We start from the raw sequence: 21313 nt of genomic DNA, 5'->3' as shown, positions 1-21313 counted from the left end.
CAAGTCCCTGCATACTTGATCATCACCTGTGCCACGAGAAGCCACCACAGGTATCTGGGGGCACCTTTTCCTTCCCAAGGGAAGCTCTCCAGCCCCACTCCTCCACCAGCCAATTGTGATCCAGGAGCTGGGAAGCCAGGGTGTGAAATTCTGGTTTAGGGCAATCATTCTGATCACAAAGATTATACCAACGATTTTGTCTAAGGCCAGCCCTCAGAGAGCCCCTAGTCTTGTGAAATTAACACACCACTATAATACAATGTGGGATGTTTCGAGGAGAGGCACCTGGCATAATTTGGAGGGGAAGAGCTTGCTAGAGAAAATTTCACCAGAATGGAGTCTTTAAGAATGAATAGGAGGGACCCTGGCAAATAGAGGGTGAAGGGTTTTCCTGGCAGAGTGGATTCCATGAGCAAAGGCTCCAGCCAGAAACAACATGCCGTAAGGGGAGAATTTAAATGAATTTGGGTTGCATGAAGCATGAAGTTTAACCCGCAGTAGATGGATAAAATGATACCGAAAGGTCAGCAGGAGCCAGATTGAGTAGAGCCTTGAGTGCCAGGTCAAGAAGGTTGAACTAAACACTGAAGGCCATAGGGAGCCATGGGTAGTACTAGAGCAGTGGTGGCCTTAGTGAGGTATTCATTTCAGAAAGTTCTTCTAGTGGTCCATGTATAACATCCTTTAGATAGAGCATCCAGTGAGCCTGCTGGGGTGTTGGTCTGGGTGAAGGAAGTTAAGACCTGAGCTGTGACAGGGATGGAGTGTATGTGAGGACCAGTGTGCAACTGGAATTGGTGTTACTGGGAGGAAGTTGGAGCTGAGCATATATGCTGGTTCTGACTTGGGTGACCACATGGGTGGCTGGTGGTGCCACTGGGACAGAAGAGGACAGATTATAATGAGTGCAGGACTCTGGTATGGTCTTAGGCCATCTCTAAGTGAGGGCCATCGCTCTACATCTCATCTTGCAGCTTTGGGGCACAACCTGAAGACCCTCAGAGTCAACGTCACCATCTCCACCCTCCCGTATTCATCAGACAGGAGCAACAGCTCAGCCACATTCAACTCCACTGAGAGGATCCTGCAGAGCCTGGTAAGACCCTGGTCCCAGCAGCTCCTGGTGGGTTAAATCCCACCCAGCCCTTCCCCCAACCCCTGTCCCTCCTGCTCCTCCTCCTCCTTCCCCCCCAGCTGGATCCTTGTTCAAAAAAAGCATCCTGGGCCCATTCTACTCGAGCTGCAGACTGGTCTCCCTCAGGTGCGACCCTCCCCTGAGCACTTGCCCCTTAAGACCACTTTTGTGACCACCCCTCCTTGTCTCCCCACTGTCCTCCCATTTCCTCCTTCCACTTCCGGCCCCCACCCCCAGAGGTTTCAGGACCTCTCTCTAGAGTCCCCACATCCCTCTCTCCCCAGGCCTGAGAAGGATGGGGCAACCACCAGTGTGACGCCGTCTGCACCAACCACCCTGACCTCGTGGGTCACCATGCCTCTGTGCTGTGAGCTGAGAGTCTCCACCTGTCTGCTCTTCCGCTCGGTGGCTCACATGGTTAAACTGAAGCTCAGAAAGGGGAGTATTGTGCCTAGGGTCACACAGTGAGTTAGGGGCAGAGCCAGGTTTTAACATCAGGTCTCCCTTGCCCCAAGGTCTGCGAGCTACAAGTAGGGGGACCTGCACCCCTCCCCCCATGCCCACTGGGTGTTGTGTGTCCTACCCTCCTCGAGTTTATGTTGTAGCTGGCAATAACAAGAATAGAGAATTGAAACTTATCAATTATTTAATGTGAACAAACTCATACTTGCAGGCGGAAATCAGAAGACTTCCTGCAGGAAATTACATTGTAGGTTAATCCTAGAAAATTAATATTAAGCAAATAGATAAAGGAGAAGGGGATGATGTGTTTCTAGGCACTGAAGAACACTTTTGTGTTGGATTTTACAAATTTAGAGAGATCCCGTAGGCTTGCCAACAGTGATGACCCATTCTGCCCCCGGCTGTCATAAGAAAGTCCATCCCAAATTCAGTCCACTGTGCCCAGAGGTATGAATTTGGTTTAATTTATTACAGTTTTGTTCTGTGATAATGGTCTTGTATTTTGTAGCAAAGTGTGCTCACTTTTTAGAGATGGAAAATAAATGGTGTGAAACATCATGATGTCTACTTGGTTTTAATATTTCATTGAATACATGGGATAAATCAAGGGTGGCAAGTGTTAATAATTTATACATTGATGCAATATTGTTTTAATTAGAGGGAATATACATTGTTAAATCTAGATGATGGATGTTTATGAGACTGTTCCCTTTATTTTTCTGTGTCTAAAAAGTTTTATTAAAAAGAGTGAAACACACTTACATGCATTCTCCATTTCATTCACTTCCAGAATATTCTCCCAACAGAGATGATGCCTTGACTGAGAAGCCAGGTAAACCTGTAGGAAGCCTCAGCCCATGGTAGGGGCAGTGTATCATGATGCTGTTCCTCATCGAAGAGAACCATGCGCACAGGGTCTTGGATGATGAGGAAAGTTGGCCAACCCTTGTCAAGGACGGTTGAGGCACAGTGGGGTCACCAGGAGCCCTGGGGTGATGACAGGACGTGGCTCATCCCACCACATGTCTCCCCAGACCTCCCCTTCTGGGCCCTCATCCTCATCTGCTTGGCGGGACTCCTGATGCTCATCACAGACCTGATCTGCTGTGTCTTGGTAAGCCATGACGTGTTGCTTGTCTTCTTACTGTTGGGTTGTAAGAGCTCTTTATATATTATAAACACACGTCCTTTTCTAGAGATATGTTTTGCAGATGTTTTCTCCCAATCTGTGCGTGGCTTGCCTTCTCCTTCACCACATGAGTCATTGGGGAAATGTAAGTGACAGTCATCATGAGATTCCACCACACTTGAAAATGGCTAAAATTAAAAAGACTGACTATAGCAAGTGTTGTTGAAGATGTCAAGTCACTGAAACTCTGATCGAGTGCTCGTGAAAAATAGCTTGGATGCGTCTTTAAAAATTACATATGTCTACCCAGCAATTCCTCTCCAAGAATCCATCCAAGGGAAATAAACACGTATGTCTATACACAGACTTGTACACACATGTTGATAACAACCTATATATAGTAGATAAAAATGGAAAACAACCCAAATGTCCATCTATGGGTGAACGGATACAGAAAGTATGGTTTATCCCCACAGTGAGATACTATTCACCCATAAAGAGGAATGAATTACTTTTTTTTTCGTTTTTAATTGTTCTATTGAAATTATAAAGGGTTTTAACATTGTGTAATTTCGGGTGTTCATTATTATTTGTGAATTTCTGTATAGAATGCATCGTGCTTACCAGCGGTAGTCTAACTTTTATCCATCACCATGCATATGTGCACCTTTAACTCTTTCACTCAACACCGAGCCCCCTTCCCCTCTGGTAACCACTAATCTGTTCTCTTTATCCCTGTGTATGTTTATCTTCTACATATGAGTGCAATAATGCTAAGTGTCTTTTTCTGGCTTATTTCGCTTATCATCATACCCTCAAGGTCCATCCAGGTTGTTGCAAACTGGACGATCTTGTCTTTTTTTCTGGCTGAGTAGTAGTCCATTGTATATAATACATACCACATTTTCTTTATCTGTTCATCTGTAGCAGGGCACTTGGATTGTTTCCATGTCTTGGCTATTGTGAATAATGCTGCAGTGAACACAGGGGTGCATAAATCTCTTTGAATTGTTGATTTAAATTTCTTTGGATAAATACCCAATAGTGGGATAGCTGGAAGGTATGGTATTTCTATTTTTAATTTTTTGAGAAATCTCCATACTGTTTACCCTGGTGGTTGCACCAGTTTGCAGTCCCACCAGCAGTGTGTGAGGGTCACCTTTCCTCCTTATCCTCTCCAACATTTGTTATTTTTTGTCTTGGGATTTATAGCCATTCTGACAGGTGTAAGGTGATCACTCATTGTAGTTTTGATTTGAATATCCCTAATAATTAGTGATGATATACATCTTTTCATGTGTCTGTTGGCCGTCTGTATATCTTCTTTGGAAAAATGTCTGTTCATATCCTCTGCCCATTTTTAGATTGGATTACCTGTTTTTTTGTTGTTGGGTTGTATGTGTTGTTTATATATTTTGGAGATTAACTCCTTGTCAGATATATGATTTGCAAATATTTTCTCCCAGTTAGTGGGCTGCCTTTTCGTTTTTTTGTGTGTGTGTGTGAGGAAGATCAGCCCTGAGCTAACATCTGTGCTAATCCTCCTCTCTTTTTCTGAGGAAGACCGGCTCTGAGCTAACATCAATTGCCAACCCTTCTCTTTTATTTTTCCCTCCAAAGTCCCAGTTGATAGTTGTATGTCATAGTTGCACATCCTTCTAGATGCTGTATGTGGGACACGACCTCAGCATGGCCAATCAAGCGGTGCGTCTGTGCGCATCTGGGATCCGAACCTGGGCAGCCAGTAGCGGTTCGCGTGCACTTAACCACTAAACAACGGGGCCGGCACTGTCTTTTTGTTTTGTTCATCATTTCCTTTGCCTTGAAGAAGCCTTTTAGTGTCATGTAGTCCCATTTGTATATTTTTTCTTTTCTTTCCCTTGCCTGAGTAGACATGGTATTGGAAAAGATGCTACTAAGACCGATGTCAAAAACTGTACTGTGTATATTTTCTTCTAGGAGTTTTATGGTTTCAAGTGTTAGAGTCAAGTCTTTTATCCATTTTAATTTAATTTTTGTGTACGGTGGAAGATAATGATCTCCTTTCATTCTTTTGCATGTGGCTGTCCACTTTTCCCAACAGCATTTATTGAAGAGACATTCCTTTCTCCATTGTATGATCTTGGATCCTTTGTCAGAGATTAACTGACCACAGATGTGTGGTTTTCTTTCTGGGCTTTCAGGTCTGTTCCATTGATCTATGAGTCTGCTTTTGTGCCAGCCCCATGTCACTTTGATTACTATAGCTATGTAATATATTTTCAAGTTAGGATTGTGATGCCTCCTGCTTTGTTCTTTCTTCTCAGGATTGCTTTGTCTGTTCAAGGTCTTTTGTTATTCCGTATACATTTTAGGATTCTGTGTTCTATTTCTATGAAGAATGTCATTGGGATTCTGATTGGGATTGCATTGAATCTGTAGATTACTTTAGGTAATATGGACATTTTAACTGTCTTTATTCTTCCAATCCATGTGCATGGAATATCTTCCCATTACTTCAGGTCATCACTGATTTCTTGCAATAATGTCTTACAGTTTTCATTGTATAGGTCTTTAACTTCTTTGGTTAAATTTATCCCTAGACACTTTTTTCTTTTTGTTGCAATTGTAAATGGGATTGTATTCTTGAGTTCTCTTTCTGTTAGTTCATTATTAGAGTATAGAAATGCAACTGCTTTTTGTAAGTTGATTTTGTACGCTGCAACTTTGCTGTAGTTTTTGATTATTTCTAATAGTTTTCTGATGGATTCTTTAGGGTTTTCTATATTTATAATCATGTCATCTGCAAGCAGCAAGAGTTTCATTTCTTCCTTTCCAATTTGGATTCCTTTTATTTCTTTTTCCAGCCTAATTGCTCTGGCCAAACCTCCAGTACTATGTTGAATGGGAGTGGCGAGAGTGAGCACATTTGTCTTCTTCCTGTTCTCAGAGGAATGGCGTTAAGTTTCTCACCATTAAATATGATGTTGGCAGTGGGTTTGTGATATATGGCCTTTATTGTGTTGAGGTACGTTCCTTCTATACCCATTCTATTGAGAGTTTTTATCATAAATGGGTGTTGGATCTTGTCAAATCCTTTCTCTGCATCTGTGGAGAGGATCATATGATTTTTATTCCTCATTTTGTTAATGTGGTGTATCACATTGATTGATTTGCAGATGTTGAACCATCCCTGTATCCCTGGTATAAATTCCACTTGATCATGGTATATGATCCTTTTAATATATTGCTGTGTTCGATTTGCTGATATTTAGTTGAGGATTTTTGCATCTGTGTTCATCAGCAATATTGGCCTGTAATATTCCTTCTTTGTGCTATCCTTGCCTGCTTTTGCTGTCAGTGTGATATTGGCCTCATAGAATGAATTAGGAAGTGTTCCACCTTCTTCAACTGTTTGAAATAGTTTGAGAAGCATAGGTATTAAATCTAGTTTGAATATTGTGTAGAATTCTCCAGAGAAGACATCCGGTCATGGACTTTTGTTATTTGGGAGGTTTTTGATGACCATTTCGTTCTCTTTACATGTGATTGGTCTGTTCATTTTCTCTATTTCTTCTTGATTCAGTTTTGGAAGGTTGTGTGAATCTAAGAATTTATCTATTTCTTTTTGGTTATCCACTTTGGTGGTATGAAAGTTGTTCAGTGTATTCTCTTATTGTCTTTGGATTTCTGTGGTATCTGTTGTAATTTCTCCTCTTTCATTTCTAATTTTATGTCTTTGAGCCTCCTCTCTTTTTTTCTTAGTAAGTCTGGCTAATTGTCTGTCAATTTTGTTTCAGTCTTCTCAAAGAACCAGCTCTTTGTTTCATTGATCATTTCTACTGTTTTTTTAGTCTCTATTTCATTTATTTCTGCTCTAATTTTTATTATTTACCTCATTCTGCTGACTTTGAGCTTCATTTATTCTTCATTTTCTGGTTCTATTAGGTGTAGTTTAAGGTTACTTATTTGGTATTTTGCTTGTTTGTTGAGCTGTGCTTGCATTGCTATGAATTTCCTTTTTAGAACTGCTTTTGCTGCATCCCATAAGAGTTGTTTTGTTGTCTTTTCATTTTTGTTTGTCTTCAGGTATTTTTTCATTTCTCCTTTGATTTGTTCATTGATCCAATGGTTCTTCAGTCATGTGTTCTTTAGTCTCCACATATTTGTGACTTCCCTATCTTTTTTCTCATAGTTGATTTCAAGTGTCATAGCATTGTGGTGAGAAAAGAAGCTTGATATGATTTCAATCTTAAATTTATTCAGGCTTGTCTTGTTTCACAACATATGGTCTATCTTTGAGAATGTTCCACGTACACTTAAGAAGAATGTGTTTTCTGCTGTTTTGGGAGGGTATGCTCTATGTATATCGATCAAGTTGTCTGATCATATGTTTCATTTAATTCCACTATTGACTTGTTGCCTTTTTCTGCATGATCTATCCATAGATGTAAGTGGGGTGTTCAGGTCCCCTGCTATTATTGTGTTGCGGTTAAATTCTCCCTGTGGGTCTATTAATAGCTGCTTTAGATTCTTTTGTGCTGCTGTGTTAGGTGCATACATCTTTATAAGTTTTATGTCCTCTTGGTGGAAAGTCCCCTTTATCATTATATACCGACCCTCTTTGTCTCTCATAGTCTTTTTTATCTTGAAGTCTGCTTTGTCTGATATAAGTATGGCAACACCTACTTTCTTTTATGTGCCATTTGCTTGGAGTATTGTCTCCCATCCCTTCATTCTGAGCCTGTTTGTTTTTAGAGCTGAGATGTGTTTCCTGGAGGCAGAGTATTGTTGGGTCTTGTTTTCTAATCCACCTCCCCACTTTGTGTCTGTTGATTGGAGAATTCAATCGATTTACATTTAGAGTGATTATTGATACATGAGGGCTTAATCTCACCTAATCTATATTTCCATTGTTTCTCTTCCTTTGTGTTTCTGACTACCATTTCACTTTGGGGGTTTTCTGTGGAGGTTTTCTCTTTTTTTATGATCTATGGCTGTGTTCTGACTTTTTCTTTGCTGGTTACTGTGAGGTTTGTATGAAGATCTCATAGATGAGATAGTCCATCTTCTGATAGGCTCTTATCTCCATTAGTCTAAGCAGGTTCCATCCCTTTCCTCTTCCCCTGCTTAGTTATTGTTGTCACATGTTATTCATTTTTGTGTTGTGCGTTTGTGACTAAGTTGAAGTGTTTATAGTTACTTTTAATGCTTTCCTTGCCTTCTTCTTCTAAGTTATAATTAAGTATTTGCTACCTTGTTGTGAAGCAAAGCTGTAGCTTTCTGATTTTGTCTGTCTATTTATCATCCTGGTCAAAGATTTGTAGACATTTGCCATCTTTTTATTTCTAGTATGAGGATGTTCTTGATCATTGCTTGTATGGGAGATCTAGTGGCGTTGAACTCCCTCAGCCTTTGTTTATCTGGGAAAACTTTTATTTCTCCATTTTATCATAAGGATCATTTCACTGGATAGTGTATTCTTGGCTGATACAGTATTTGTAATATATCATTCCATTCTTTCCTTGCCTGTAAAGTTTCTGCCAAGAAATATGCTGAAAGCCTGATAGGGGTTCCTTTGTAGGTTATTTTCTTCTGTCTTGCTTCCCTTAATATTTTTTCTTTGTCATTGGCTTTTACCAAATTTACTATTATATGCCTTGGAGAAGGTCTTTTAGCATTGCTGTTATTAGGCATTCTCTTGGCTTCATGTACTTGTAAGTCTGGTTCTTCCCCAGGTTTGGGAAGTTCTCAGCTGTTTTTTCTTTGAACAAGCTCTCTGCTCCTTTCTCCCTCTTTTCTCCATCTGGAATACATATAATTTTTATGTTGCTTTTATAATTGAGTCATATATTTCTACAGAAATTCCTTCCTTTTTTAAAAATTAGAGTTCTCTCTCCTGGTCCACTGGAAGTATTTCTATTTTTCTCTCCTGTAAATCACTAATTCTTTCATCCATAATATCAGCTTTATTTTTTAAGGATTCTAGATTCTTTTTTATCTTTTTAATTATGTTATTCATATCCAGAATTTCTGCTTGTTTTTTTTTATTGTTTCAGTCTCTTTGATGAAGTATTCCTTTTCCTCATTAATTTTATTCTTGAGTTCATCAAACTGTCTGAACACTCTTGTAATTTGGTGAGTTACTTTATGACAGTTATTTTGAACTTTGTCATTTAGATTGTAAATTTCTGTGACTTCAAGTATCGTTTCTGGAGATTTGTCATTTCCTTCTGCTCTGAATTGTTACTGTAGTTTCTTATGCTGTTTGATGAACTAAACTCTTTCCTGTGTATTTGTGGTAGTATCAGCTCGCAGATTCCACCTGCTACCACTATGAGGAAAGCATGAGCTGTGTTTCTGATACCACCCCATATGCTGGAAGTTGTTTGGGTACAGTGGGTGTTCCACTCGCTGGGAAAGCATCCCCACTTGGCTCAGAGCTGCCACCACATGGAGGCACGTACACAGTTGTGAGACCGCAGCACTACTATGGGTATTTGTGTACCTGCGAAAGCAGATATGTGCACGTATATCTGCTGCTGCTTTTTCTTATGCTCATGTCAGTCTCTGTGCTTGGTGGGTGGGGCTTCTTCATGGGTTCTGAGCATTGGTCAATCATTGGGACTGCAGTGACATGGTGCGCTTTCCAACCATCCAGGAAAGCATTCATGTGCCGGTCCATGGCTGCCCCGAACCCCTACCAGAATTGCACCAAGGCGCATTCCTACTTTGGGGAATGCAGCATTATTATTGGCTCACACCAATATGGGAAGTGCTCGGGCGTGTGCACAGTGCTGCCAGGGAATGGTTGGGGATATGAATGAATTCATAGTACATGCAATGACAAGCATAAATGTCAAAATAATTATGCTGAGTGAAAGAAGCCTGTAAAAAATGAGTACATACTATATGATCCCATTTATAATCATTTTTGTAAAATACAGGAAAATCTATAGGGACATATACCAGATCACTCGTTGCCTGGGAATGAGAATGTGTTGGCAAACGGCAGGGAAGGAGGAATTAAAATGAGCATGAGGAAATATGGGGAAGATAGCGTTCCTTTTCTTGATTGTGGTGATGGTTCAATAAGTTATAATCAAAATGTATCAAATTGTTCACTTTAAATGTATGCAGTTTTCTGTATGTCGTGAATACCTCAATTAACCTAGAACATGTAGGGGAAAGAGAGAGAGAGAGAGCCAAACGAGGGAAAAGGGAAGGAAAGAAGGACTGAGGGTGAAAATTAAGTGGAAAAAAGGAAGAGAGAGACACAGGAGGGATCGGGTCTCTGTGGCTTTGGCATCTCCTTCCCCTGGAGGCTCCCATACTGGGCAGCTGACTGGACCATTCTGATGTGCTCTCCTCACCTCACAAGTCACTGTCTGCTGGTGGAAGAAGGAGGGCAACTATGAGCTCCACTGACGACACCTGGGCTATTACCTGCCTCATGGTGACCTACGGAAGCTGTGATGACTAGATCTGACTAGATCTGAGATCCCTTTTGCCCAGCAGGGCTCCAGAGGAGCTTAACTGGAACAGAACAAAACCACATTGGATGGATGCAGGTTCTGAGCCTTTCTAGAATTGGCCCCTGACTGGCTCACAGGGGACTAAGCTGAAAAGTTTCACCTTCCTTAAGTCCTGAAAGTGACTGCAACTTCTGTCCTGTGGTGTCACACCAGTTCATCCCTCAGGGACACCAGAATTGGTGAAACCAGCACAGACGTTGCCATCATGTAAAGTCGAATGCCCACTTCAGTGCAAGGTTTCCCTTCTTAGGAAAATTTGGAACATCCCTCCCCTTCACTCTGTGCAGCCATCACACCCCTCTCGGTTCCTCCATATTCCTCCCCCACTGAAGGCCTGGCAGTCTCAGCTTCCCCTTTTCTGCTTCATTCTCTGAAGCTCATATTCACCAGGACTTCCAGATCAATCTCCCTTGATCGCTCCTCTCCCCACTCATGGGTCCTCCGTAACGGGAGACAGGCCAAGATGGGAGGAGTGGGTGAGACATGATTCTGCAGTCCCCTTTGGCCTTGGGAGCTGAAATGACTAGGTGTCTGGGAAGCCTGAATCCCAGAGAAAGACCAAGGCTCTGGAAAGAGAGTGTCTACTCTGGATGTAAACGTGAATAATATTCGGCAGGAGGAATCTGAGGGAAAAGAAAGAGTCTTTTTTCATCTTTCTCTGTACAGAGTCCAACTAGCCTCACAGCAGAGGCTGCCCAACAAGCAGCCCAGAGCATCCCAGGCATGAGGCAGGCTGCACTCTTCTGCAGTGTGTCTGTTGGAACAGATTACATTATCTGTACACACTGTGCAGACGACCACAGCTGAAGATACCCAAGGGCTGAGAATTAAAATCAAAGTCATGGCACTCTCTCAGACTTTTTGTGTATGAGCTTCAAATTCTCAATCTGAAGCAGTCATTCTCAGAGAATGCACACCATGAAGATTCTAATGATTAATAATATTAATATATTATTATACATCGCATACATTATACATTATATATTGTACATTATAATTATAAATTAATGTATAATCATTCTTATACATTAATATATTATTATATATTAATTATTATAATATCATTATAATGATTGATAATAGTTATCATTATTGACTAATTTCTTCTAAGTAACATGACTGGAAAACTCTGCATGTATTATCTCAGTTACAGTCACAATTTTAGGGATTTATTTCCATTTTAAGCTAAAGATGTGGAGGCTCAGAAATATTAAATAACTTGACAAAGAAGGAAAAAAATTACTACAAAGCTAAATTAAACACCTATTCAAACTATGTGTCAAAGAAAGAAAGACGTTATCTAACCTGCAAACAGACTCACAGACTCAAAGTTGACCTCCACAGGCCCGCAGTGAAAGAAGCTGTAAAGAAAGTACATCAGGAAGAACAAATGTGAACCCAGGAAAACATAACAGGAGTCACGAGGAAAGGAAAAAACGTCTTTCTAATTTAGTATTAGTTTTAAAACAAGACATTAAAAACACATTCGAACCAAAATTCCAGGTGATTACCACATGGAACAATAGAGGAGAGAAGATTTAGGTAAAATATGACTCATTTTTTAGGGAAGATATAAATACTAAGATACTCTATTATTGTTTAACACATTGCTCTCAGAAACTGATAAATCTGTGGGACAAAAGTAAGTAATGATAAAGAGGATTTGAAGAGTGCAACATACTCGATCAGGCAAATAGACAAATCCCAACACACTGGCTTATTGTGTGACTTGTGATGCTGAAAACAGTCATTCTCCTGACAACATGTTACCACAATGGCATATCAATTTTCATGAATCAAATTTCCAACACATATAAATCTAAAAAACGGGACAAGCCAGTATTTCATTATATGCAACTGTATTCAACATGCAACAAATACCAGAAAAATAGAGACCCAGAAGTAGGTGTCTTTTTTGAAAAGACAGATATAACAGCTCTTTTGTGAAATATTATGTTGGAATCTATTGCAATATTACACAAAAAGGACAATCCATTTGGACTAAGTATGTTTTCTCTGTGACTGTGAGGACAAAACTCTAAAGAATCCCCTGACTGTGATAACTCTTGGTCTTAAAATACAAATAGATAACACTCAGTAAACGAAAATGAGAGAACAAAATGAGAAGGAAAGATCTCCTTTCTCTCCTCACCTGAAACCCAATATCTCACCTCCGAAGGATCACTGTCTGTATCTTCTCTGTCATGCAAAGGAGTCAAAGAAAAGGAAATTATTGGTATATATTAAAGTTTCAAGAGCTCAAAGAAAGAAATCATCAGGACCCCTGCAGAGGCATTAATGTAGTGTGAGCTCCATGTCATCTGCGCCGTCTTCTGTTTTCTTCATCGTGTTTGTCGGGCTGTCCTTCTTAGCCCCTCACTCTCCCTGCCTCGCTAGCGAGTCTGTCTGCATCAGTGCTACCGCCAGTCTGTCTCTTGCCGTCTTCACTTTCCCTTCCTGTTTCCTGATATCTTCCTCAGTCACCAGAAGACGTTTGCAAAGGAGCTGTGGGATGTACAGACCATATCCTGGGATTATCTCTGCCGAATCTGGAGACCAGGCAGGGGTGGGCATGGGACTGGAGTTCAGAACACCTGCGAGCTCACCTGGCAGGGATACACTTGTGCAACTAGGTGCAAGATTCAGCAGGGCTTTGGGAAGGTCCAAAGCACTTAACAGTTCTCCTGCACTCTGCAGACCTGGAGACCTTGCAGTCTCTTCTGCCAGCAGAGTTGTTGGGGCTGCTCCAAGGTTTCCTCCCTTTGATGGCATCTGACCTCATTACCAGGATAGGATGTGATTCTAGTAACTGGCCTCTTGAATATGTAACTGGACATCCTCAAAGAGATGGAGATGCTCAAACCAGGCTGTGGTTTAGATTGCTTTCCACAATCTTGTCACTTCCTCTGTGATGATTTGACCATCATACTTCTTCTCCTCTTACCCTATAAAAATAAATTTTGAAAGTGGATCAGAGTTATAAATGAAGCCTGCCTTCCTAGGACAATTATGTCAGATGCCTTGTACTTCTACCCTCCCTCTCTCCCTGTGGGGATTAATCTGACCTTTGTCCTGGGACATCATCAAAGAGATTTGGGTCAAGAAGAGAAACCACGAGGTCAAAACTCAGGACTACGGCAGGTCATTTCTTCTCCCCCATGTTGTTAGACACTTATGTGTATGACTTCATTCTCTTTTTGTCCTTGTCTCTCTCAACAACAAAATCCTTGGTGCTCTCTGTCAGGACCCACGGTCCCCAGTCTTTTTCTAAATCTCAAATCATACCATTCTTCTATACTATATGACTATTCATTTGATTAACCCATTGACCAGTTGGTGTTCATAGCTCCCTTAGTGCTTAAATCAGTAGTGAAATTATCATCCACACCACTCCTAGTAACTCTTATTTGACAAATGTAAACATTAAATCTCAATGCAGAGAATGTATGTCTGAAAAAACTCGACTTACAAATGGAGATTGTACTGTAAGTGGAAAGTACACACTGGATTTATGAAACACAGAAAAAAAATGTAAACACTCATTATTAAGTTTTGTATAGACTGCACCCACATTGATAATATCTTGGTTATAGTGGGTTAAAATATACTATTAAAGTTAGTTTCTCCTGTTTGTTTTCATTTTTTAAAATCTGGCTACTAAAAAATATTTAAATTCCATAATATAGAGTGCTTAATGTTACTATTGGACAGTGTTGGCGAAGCCATCATTGAAAAGAATGTCCAGAGAAAGTGATTAGGGAAAATTTTTCCCTAGAAAAGGAGTCTACACTGGCCCACACTGCCAGATGCAGCAAAAAGTCTCATACACCCCCACACACACGCGCACACACACACACTGACAGAATGAAACAAACCTCTTCCTAGAGTCCCACCACTTCTCACGTTATGAGGTTGCACTCTTACTTAATCCTAAGTGGACTAATCTCAAGAAAGAAGGCAGAACTGTAGGTAAATTACCAGTTAGGAAGATCTAAAACCAGAGAATAAAGCTCAAGATATGTGGTGAATTTCCTGTCGTGGTTTCTGTTATTAATTCAATATGTTAGGGAGACTTTTCCAAGGAGGGTTGTTTTAAAACTCACTTTTTCTTTACTATGTAAAAATAGACAGGCTATGTAAAGAATAATTACTCTAGCCAATCAATGAAAGGAGATGATAGATCACGAATACCCTTATTATAAGTCACTACTGGATTAGAGAGTCAGGGAACAGCTGACATTGGGTTAATTTGGCCTTAATTAGGCTGATTTTGATTTCATGATCGTCATATTGATTGTATTATGCTAGAACCTACGAAACTTCCCAGCCCCACCTGCTATTTAACCACCAAGGCCCACCAACCAGACCAGTCCTTGCTGACACATCCCCTGCCTCCATCCCTTCTGACAACACCTGGAGGATTTTCCCCAAATCCCACTCTGTCCCTGCGCTCTTTTACCTGCCCCAGGGCCAGGGAATCATTTTCTCCAAGGCTCAGGCTCTGTGTGTGCCCAGCTCTGTGGATGGCACTTCTCCCTCTAGTGAAGACAAAGATCACAGTGCAGACCCTGGGAGCTGCAGCAATAGGACAAAGACTGGGATTTGCTGACATAAAAGAACCTTTAGTGTGCACGGTTACCAGGGTCCAAGAATCCCCAGTGATTCCTCCAGGGAATGTGATGCAGGACAGTGCAGGAATGTCTGTGTGTGGTTCGGCTTGGGTATGCCTGTAGGGTGATATAAGTCACATTGGTAATGCATTCGCCAATGTTGTTCACTCATTTATTCATCGTATGTCATGGAGTGCTTTCTACATACGTCCAGGCAACAGTCTCACCCTCTGGGGCTCACAGGCAGTGTCAGAAGAATTTCTAAATTTTATTTCTAATATATAGGGACAGCACTGGTAATACACTAGGTGTTCCAAGCATTTTTCAAACATTAACTCCTTTATTATTCTCCATAAACCTACAAAGTAGGTATGCTGCTCATTATTGTCAACTAAGATATGAAGAAACTGAGGCACCAATCAGGTAAATAACTCAGGCAATACAAGTATCTAATAAGGGATTGAGCTGCAATTTTGACGTGAGGCGTTAGCTCCATATTCTGTGTTCTTAACCATGACATTTACTCTCTAAAGACTTCACATCATGAGAAAATTTGATCCGTTATCCATTTTCTTGGTGCATTGAGTAGCCACACTATTTTATCTGTTGAAAAATAGAATACATGCGTAGAAACTGCTGCACATACACGCTCAAATTATATCTACCTATGTCTCCAGTCCCTGAAAATTAATACAGAGAACATTTCAGAATGTTTCTTGCCCGGGTTGGGAGGACTCTGAGAAAATCTCAGTATTGCTATAAGAAGATGAGGACAGGCTGGGAGTGGGTCTCAGGGGAAAGGTGTCCTCAGGAGTCACCATTGAATGACAACATTGATGGGTGAGTCTCAGCAGTGACTGGATTCAGGATCTGGTGGTGTTTTAACCTGGTGCTTATCTTCTGGCTGTGGGTTTATGGTGATGCAGCACAGGGAGAGGGGATGGCTCACTGTGTTCTTGGGGAAAACAGACCCATGAAAGAGAGGGAATGACGGTTTCCTTAAACAATGGACTCGTGGTGCGAAAATTTGGCCTAGAAGAGACAGTCGTGTGCCTGCTATAACCAGAAGGATTTGCCTCTGCTTCAGCCAAAGCAGACAGCCCTTCCTCATGCACTCATTTTATCTGAATGGGAGGAAGGAGGAGGAAATCATGTAATGCTCTTCTGGATGTGAGATCTGTGATGGTAGAGACTGTGCTAGGAGGTTCTGAAAGGCTTCCCTGACCTTTGCTGTGACCAGAATGACAAGTGTAAGCACCCCTGCCTATGTCTGGGAAGAGTTAGTGTGTCAAGGAGAAGGCTCCCTGGTGCAGAGACTCACAGGAAGAAGCAAGTTTGACCAGAGAAGGTCAGAAATGCGGCCAGTGTGGCTGGAAGGAGCCTGAGAAGAGAGAGGAGTGGAGAGAGGCGGGTGATCAGGCTGGATCCTGGGACATGGTAGACTGTTACTTTCTGTTCCTCTGTGACAACTTTACTCCAAAACCTGCCACCTATAAAGTACAAATATTTAACATCTCACAATTTCTTTTAGCCAAGCATCAGGCATGGCTTAGCTGGGTGCCTCTGCCTCAAAGTCTCTGTGTAGAAGGGGCTGTGGTCTCAACAGGGCTCCAATGGGGGAGGATTCCCACACAAGATCACTCACATGGGTTTTGTCAGGATCCATTTGGACTGAGAGTTTGAGCTCCTGTCTGTCTGTTGGCTGGACACTCCCTCAGTTCTCTCCTATGGAGCCTCTACATAGTGCAACTGAAAACATCAGCACTTGCTCTCTCAGTTCTGGTGATTTGATAGAGAGCAAGAGCGAGAGTAAGAACGAGCAAGAGAGAGAGAGATAGAGAGAGAGATGGAAACACAAGGAGATAGGTAAGTAGGGAACCTAAGTAAACCAGTAATTGGGAAGTGACAGACGTTTTGTAATTAAAACTTGGAAATGACATCCCGTCACCTTGGCTGTGTTCTGTTGTTCAGAAGCCAGGTACTGACCACTTAGTGATGACATAAGGATGTGCACTCAAGGAGGAAGGGAGCAATGGGAACATTGTGAAGGATCCCACCACATAGGCCAACATGAGGCTCTTGGGACTGATACTGAGTAAAACAGGGGACCATGGAAGGCTTAATGCCAGTGGATCACAATGTCTTATTTTCCTCTAATTTCAACCCCTGCAGGATGCAGACCTGAAAATGAGGCTCAGAGCGGCAGTGACTTACCAAAGATCACATATCTGGGACCTAGAGAATTTCTGACTGGTATTCTATGTGATGTCCTACTCTTTGTACCTCCTCCATCTCTAAGTGTGTTCATTAGACACATGTGACACCAGCTCATAGGCGTTGTACGTATTATTACATATACACCTGAAGAGGTCTCTAGGAAGCTGCTTTTAGCCCAATCCTCATTGTGCAGCTTGGGAGACTGGGGAGATCTTGAGAGGCACAACAGCTTTTCCAGGACACAGAACTGGTAGGAAAAAAGAGATCTGGCCTCAGCTCTGTCTCCTCAATGCTGGGGCCTGGATCCACTCCCAAGGAACTGTGGGGAGGGTGGTGATGGGTATTTGTCTACAGTGATGGAGATGACACGGGCAAGGAGGGAGAGCAGCCAACAGCCTAGCGGGTGATTAGGGTGGATCTCATTGAAGGAAAGGGCTACGTAATGGAACCTTGAAGAAATGACCTCACTTCCTTGGTGACAGCGCCCAACAGAACTTAGAACTCTGGTTACCAGGCACCCACATTGTAATCACAGTCTCTTGTCCAGTTCATTTGAGTGGAGACACTTGACACAGCAGGAAGTTCTCGTGTTGTCCCGTGACTTTCCAAGGCTCTGGCCCCCGGAAAGCCCAGAATGAGAGCGTGTTAAGTCGCTTTAGACATTGGCTCAACCCTCACCTCGAATGTGTGTGGCCTTTTGGCAGGAGGAACCATGAGGTAACAGTGTAAGCCAGGGCAGGCCACTCTAGGTCAGGCCAGAACTGTTATCCCAAAAGGACAGCCCCACACCCCTTGACCCTCATTGTGTGTGGGGGGGAGGTGGAGTTAGGGAAGCTGGAGATGAGGAGGATCCAGCCTGAGTAGGAACAAGAAGCCTGTTGGTGGGAGTCTGACAGTGTGTCATGTTCATGCTCAAGATCTTGGCTGCAGGAGAGGAAGGTGAGTGTTGGGGACCAAGCTCCTCTATCTGCATGTGAATGCTGGGCCCTCAAGGTGTCCTCGCATTCCTTCCCTGGTGGAGTGTATGCAGATGCCCCTCTGTGCCTCATCTGTGGTAGGGTTTCCCACTGTGGCAAAGTCCAGGCAGGCCCCTGATCCCTCCTGGCCTGACTGCTGGGCACTGTCACTGCAGAGCTGCACCCAGGAGATGGTCGAGGAGCTGGTGGTTCCTGGTGGATTTCCAGTTTGCCATCTCCCTGGAGTGGACACAGGTGCACCAGTCCATCAATGACCAGGGCTGCTCTGAGGTGAGTGTGGGTGCAGAGTGGTCTTCACACCCATGACCCTGAGATGATCAAGGCAGTAGTAAAATCCACACTCAAATCTGAGATTCCCCTGAGATCCGCTTCCCCAGAATTTTCTCACTACAGTGCCCCGAAGTCCCACTCCCAAAGGAATCTGGACTTCCACTCCTCCCCACAAGCTACACAGGAGGATAGAAAGTCACCTCAGTCCTCCTGGTGGTTTACCATGATGTCACTGACTGTATGTTCCTCCTCCTCTCCCCCCATTTCAGGGTGAGTCCACTGTGAATTTAAATGAAGACTGCAGGATGCGTGGCATCCAGGCAGGCATGATGGAGAAGCTGACAGAGTCCATTGCACCAGCTTTCCTGAGTAGGAACATCTAGAGTTTCACCACCTTCATGATCAACTACTCGGCCTCAGACACATCCCACCGGGTCCTTGACCAGCTGTTTACTAGGTGAGTAGCCACTCCCTCCTCAGCACAGTGGTGACTGTGTCCTCTGCCAGCTGTGTACCTTGGGCAAATCTCCGCATCTCTCTGAGCCTCACTTTGCTCTTCTGAAAAGTGGGGGGGGGGGTAAATTTCATGTTGATCTTGTAGGGAATAATGGGATCAGCCATGGCAGGTGCTCACCTGGTGCCTGGATCTGCAGAGAGTGCTGTGGACATGCTGTGGTTGGTCTCCAGCAGCCTTGAGCTTGGTTGGCCCCTCAGACCTGGCCAGGGGCAGCTCATCCCCTGGCGCCCTCTCCCAGAGCATCCAAGGGCAGGCTCGACGCCAGCCCCGCCACACTATCCACTGCCACGACCATCGTCCTCCATCGGGAGGCCTGGGCAGGACAGGGACCTGGGTGTGGGAGGCTGCCAGATCTCAGGTCTGACACACCGCTTGCCAGGCTGCTTCCTCCTCTGACGGGGGCCCAGCACACACCCCAGGAGACTTGGCAGCCATACCCAGGGCTATGTCCTCCAGAGGTCGTCCCCTTGGAAGGGGCCTGGTCCAGGTGCCAGGTTCGGCTGGTTGGCCAACTTCCTTTGGAGAAAGCAGGCAAGCCGAGCCAGGCTTGCAGTGGCCATGGATGTGACACCTGCGACCTCAGGCAGAGGGCCTCACCCATGCCCTCCATGGCGGATTTCTCCCCAGAGCCATGGTCTGGGCACCAGGAAGGCCAGGCCTTCCAGACTCCAGGGAGGGTGCTGGGACCTGTCACCAGGTTTGCCCAGTTTGGCCCTGGCTACATAGCCGTGTGGTGCCATCTGCCTGTCTTGGCCCTTCTGACTCCACAGAGCCTTTCCTACACCTGGTCTGGCTGCAGTTGCAAAGTGCGGGCCTGTGGTGAGGCCATGGCTTTGTCTTTCCAGGAAGAAATGAGCCCCTGGACAAAGCAGCTGGTCCAAGCAGAGCCTTGAGGTTGAAGCAAAGTATGTCTGTGGCCATCAGGGCCAGAGCAATGCTTCCAAGGAAAGGAAGCCGCCTTCAAGCTGAGTGGGAGTGAGGGAGGGGAGGGAGCCAGTCAGAGCTTGGTGGGAGGTCGTGGTCTTCATTGAGGACCCCCGAGGCCAGCCCTAGGCCCGGGAGTCTCGCATGCACACTTGGCCTATGCGGGGGTGTGGGGGGTTGAACCCAAGCCCACAGGGCTACCAGAGCGGCCAGAGAAAGATGGCTCTATGTGGGAGGTAGGGCGAGGTGGTCATGGCACACCACCTTCCTCCTCTCAGGTCCCAGAGGGAGAGAGAGCGAGAGAGAGGAAGAGACAGAGAGAAAGAGAGAGAGAGGGAGAGAGATAGAGATCCATGACCTCTGAGTCGCTGCCTCTACAGCTGGCTGGTGCCAACTCGCACACCATCCCACTTGCACCCACCACCCCCACGCCCGCCCCAGGTCCAGCCCCACAACAGAGAGTTCGGTTCCTGGTCACCTCCGTGCCTTTTCTTCTGGACCTGACCCCAGTACATGGGAAACGGGCCGGACAAGCCTTTACATGTCTCTCAGCATGACAATCGTCTTGATCTCCTCTCCCATCCCACAGGCCCACCCACGACATCCACCTTTGTCATTAGCTCAGGAGAGGATGCAAGATGAGAATCTCTGCCATTGTGGCGAGAGACTCAGTTTCCCGATTTTCTCCCATGGACACATGTTCTTCACCTGGGTCTGATTTTCTCCAGTCAACCTATCTTGTTAAGGATTTGACCAGCCCTAAGAACCTGCAGGGAAAGCACGGAGGGGAATTCTCTCTCTGCCCCTGGCAGCCCCGTGCTGAGTCAGTCCCTCAGACCTGGCCAGGGGCAACCCATCCCCTGGCGCCCTCTCCTGAGCATCCAAGGGCAGGCTCCGCGCCAGCCCCACCCCTCTCGTCACTGCCACGACCATCGTCCTCCCTCGGGAGGCCTGTGCGGGACAGGGTTCCAGGTGTGGGAGGCCGACAGATCTCAGGTCAGGCGCACCGTTTTCCAGGCTGCTTCTTCCTCTGTCTGGCGCCCAGCACACGCCCCAGGAGACTTGGCAGCGGTCCCCAGTGCTATGTCCTCCAGAACTCTTCACCTTGGAAGGGGCCTGGTCCAGGTGCCAGGTTCGGCTGGTTGGCCAGCCTCCTTGGGAGAAAGCAGGCAAGTTGAGCCAGGCTTGGAGTGGCCTTGGATGTGACACCTGCAACCTCAGGCAGAGGACCTCATGTGTGCCCTCCATTGCGGATTTCTCCCCGGAGCTGTGGCCTGGACACCAGGAAGGCCAGGCCTTCCCGACTCCAGGGAGGAGTCTGGGACTTGTTGCCGGAAGGCCTCGCCCAGTTTGGCCCTGGCTCCATAGCGCTGCGGTGCCATCTACCTGTCTCAGCCCTTCTGACACCACAGAGCCTTTCCTACACCTGGCCTGGCTGCAGTCACAAAGTGCAGGAGTGGGATGAGGCCATGGCTTTGTCTTTCCAGGAAGAAATGAGCCCCTGGACGAATCAGCTGGCCCAGGCAGAGCCTTGAGCTTGAAGCCCAGTACGCCTGTG

Source organism: Diceros bicornis, assembly GCF_020826845.1.
Source record: "Diceros bicornis minor isolate mBicDic1 chromosome 30 unlocalized genomic scaffold, mDicBic1.mat.cur SUPER_30_unloc_2, whole genome shotgun sequence".
Taxonomy (NCBI): Eukaryota; Metazoa; Chordata; class Mammalia; order Perissodactyla; family Rhinocerotidae; genus Diceros; species Diceros bicornis.
This window is presented reverse-complemented; position numbering follows the sequence as displayed.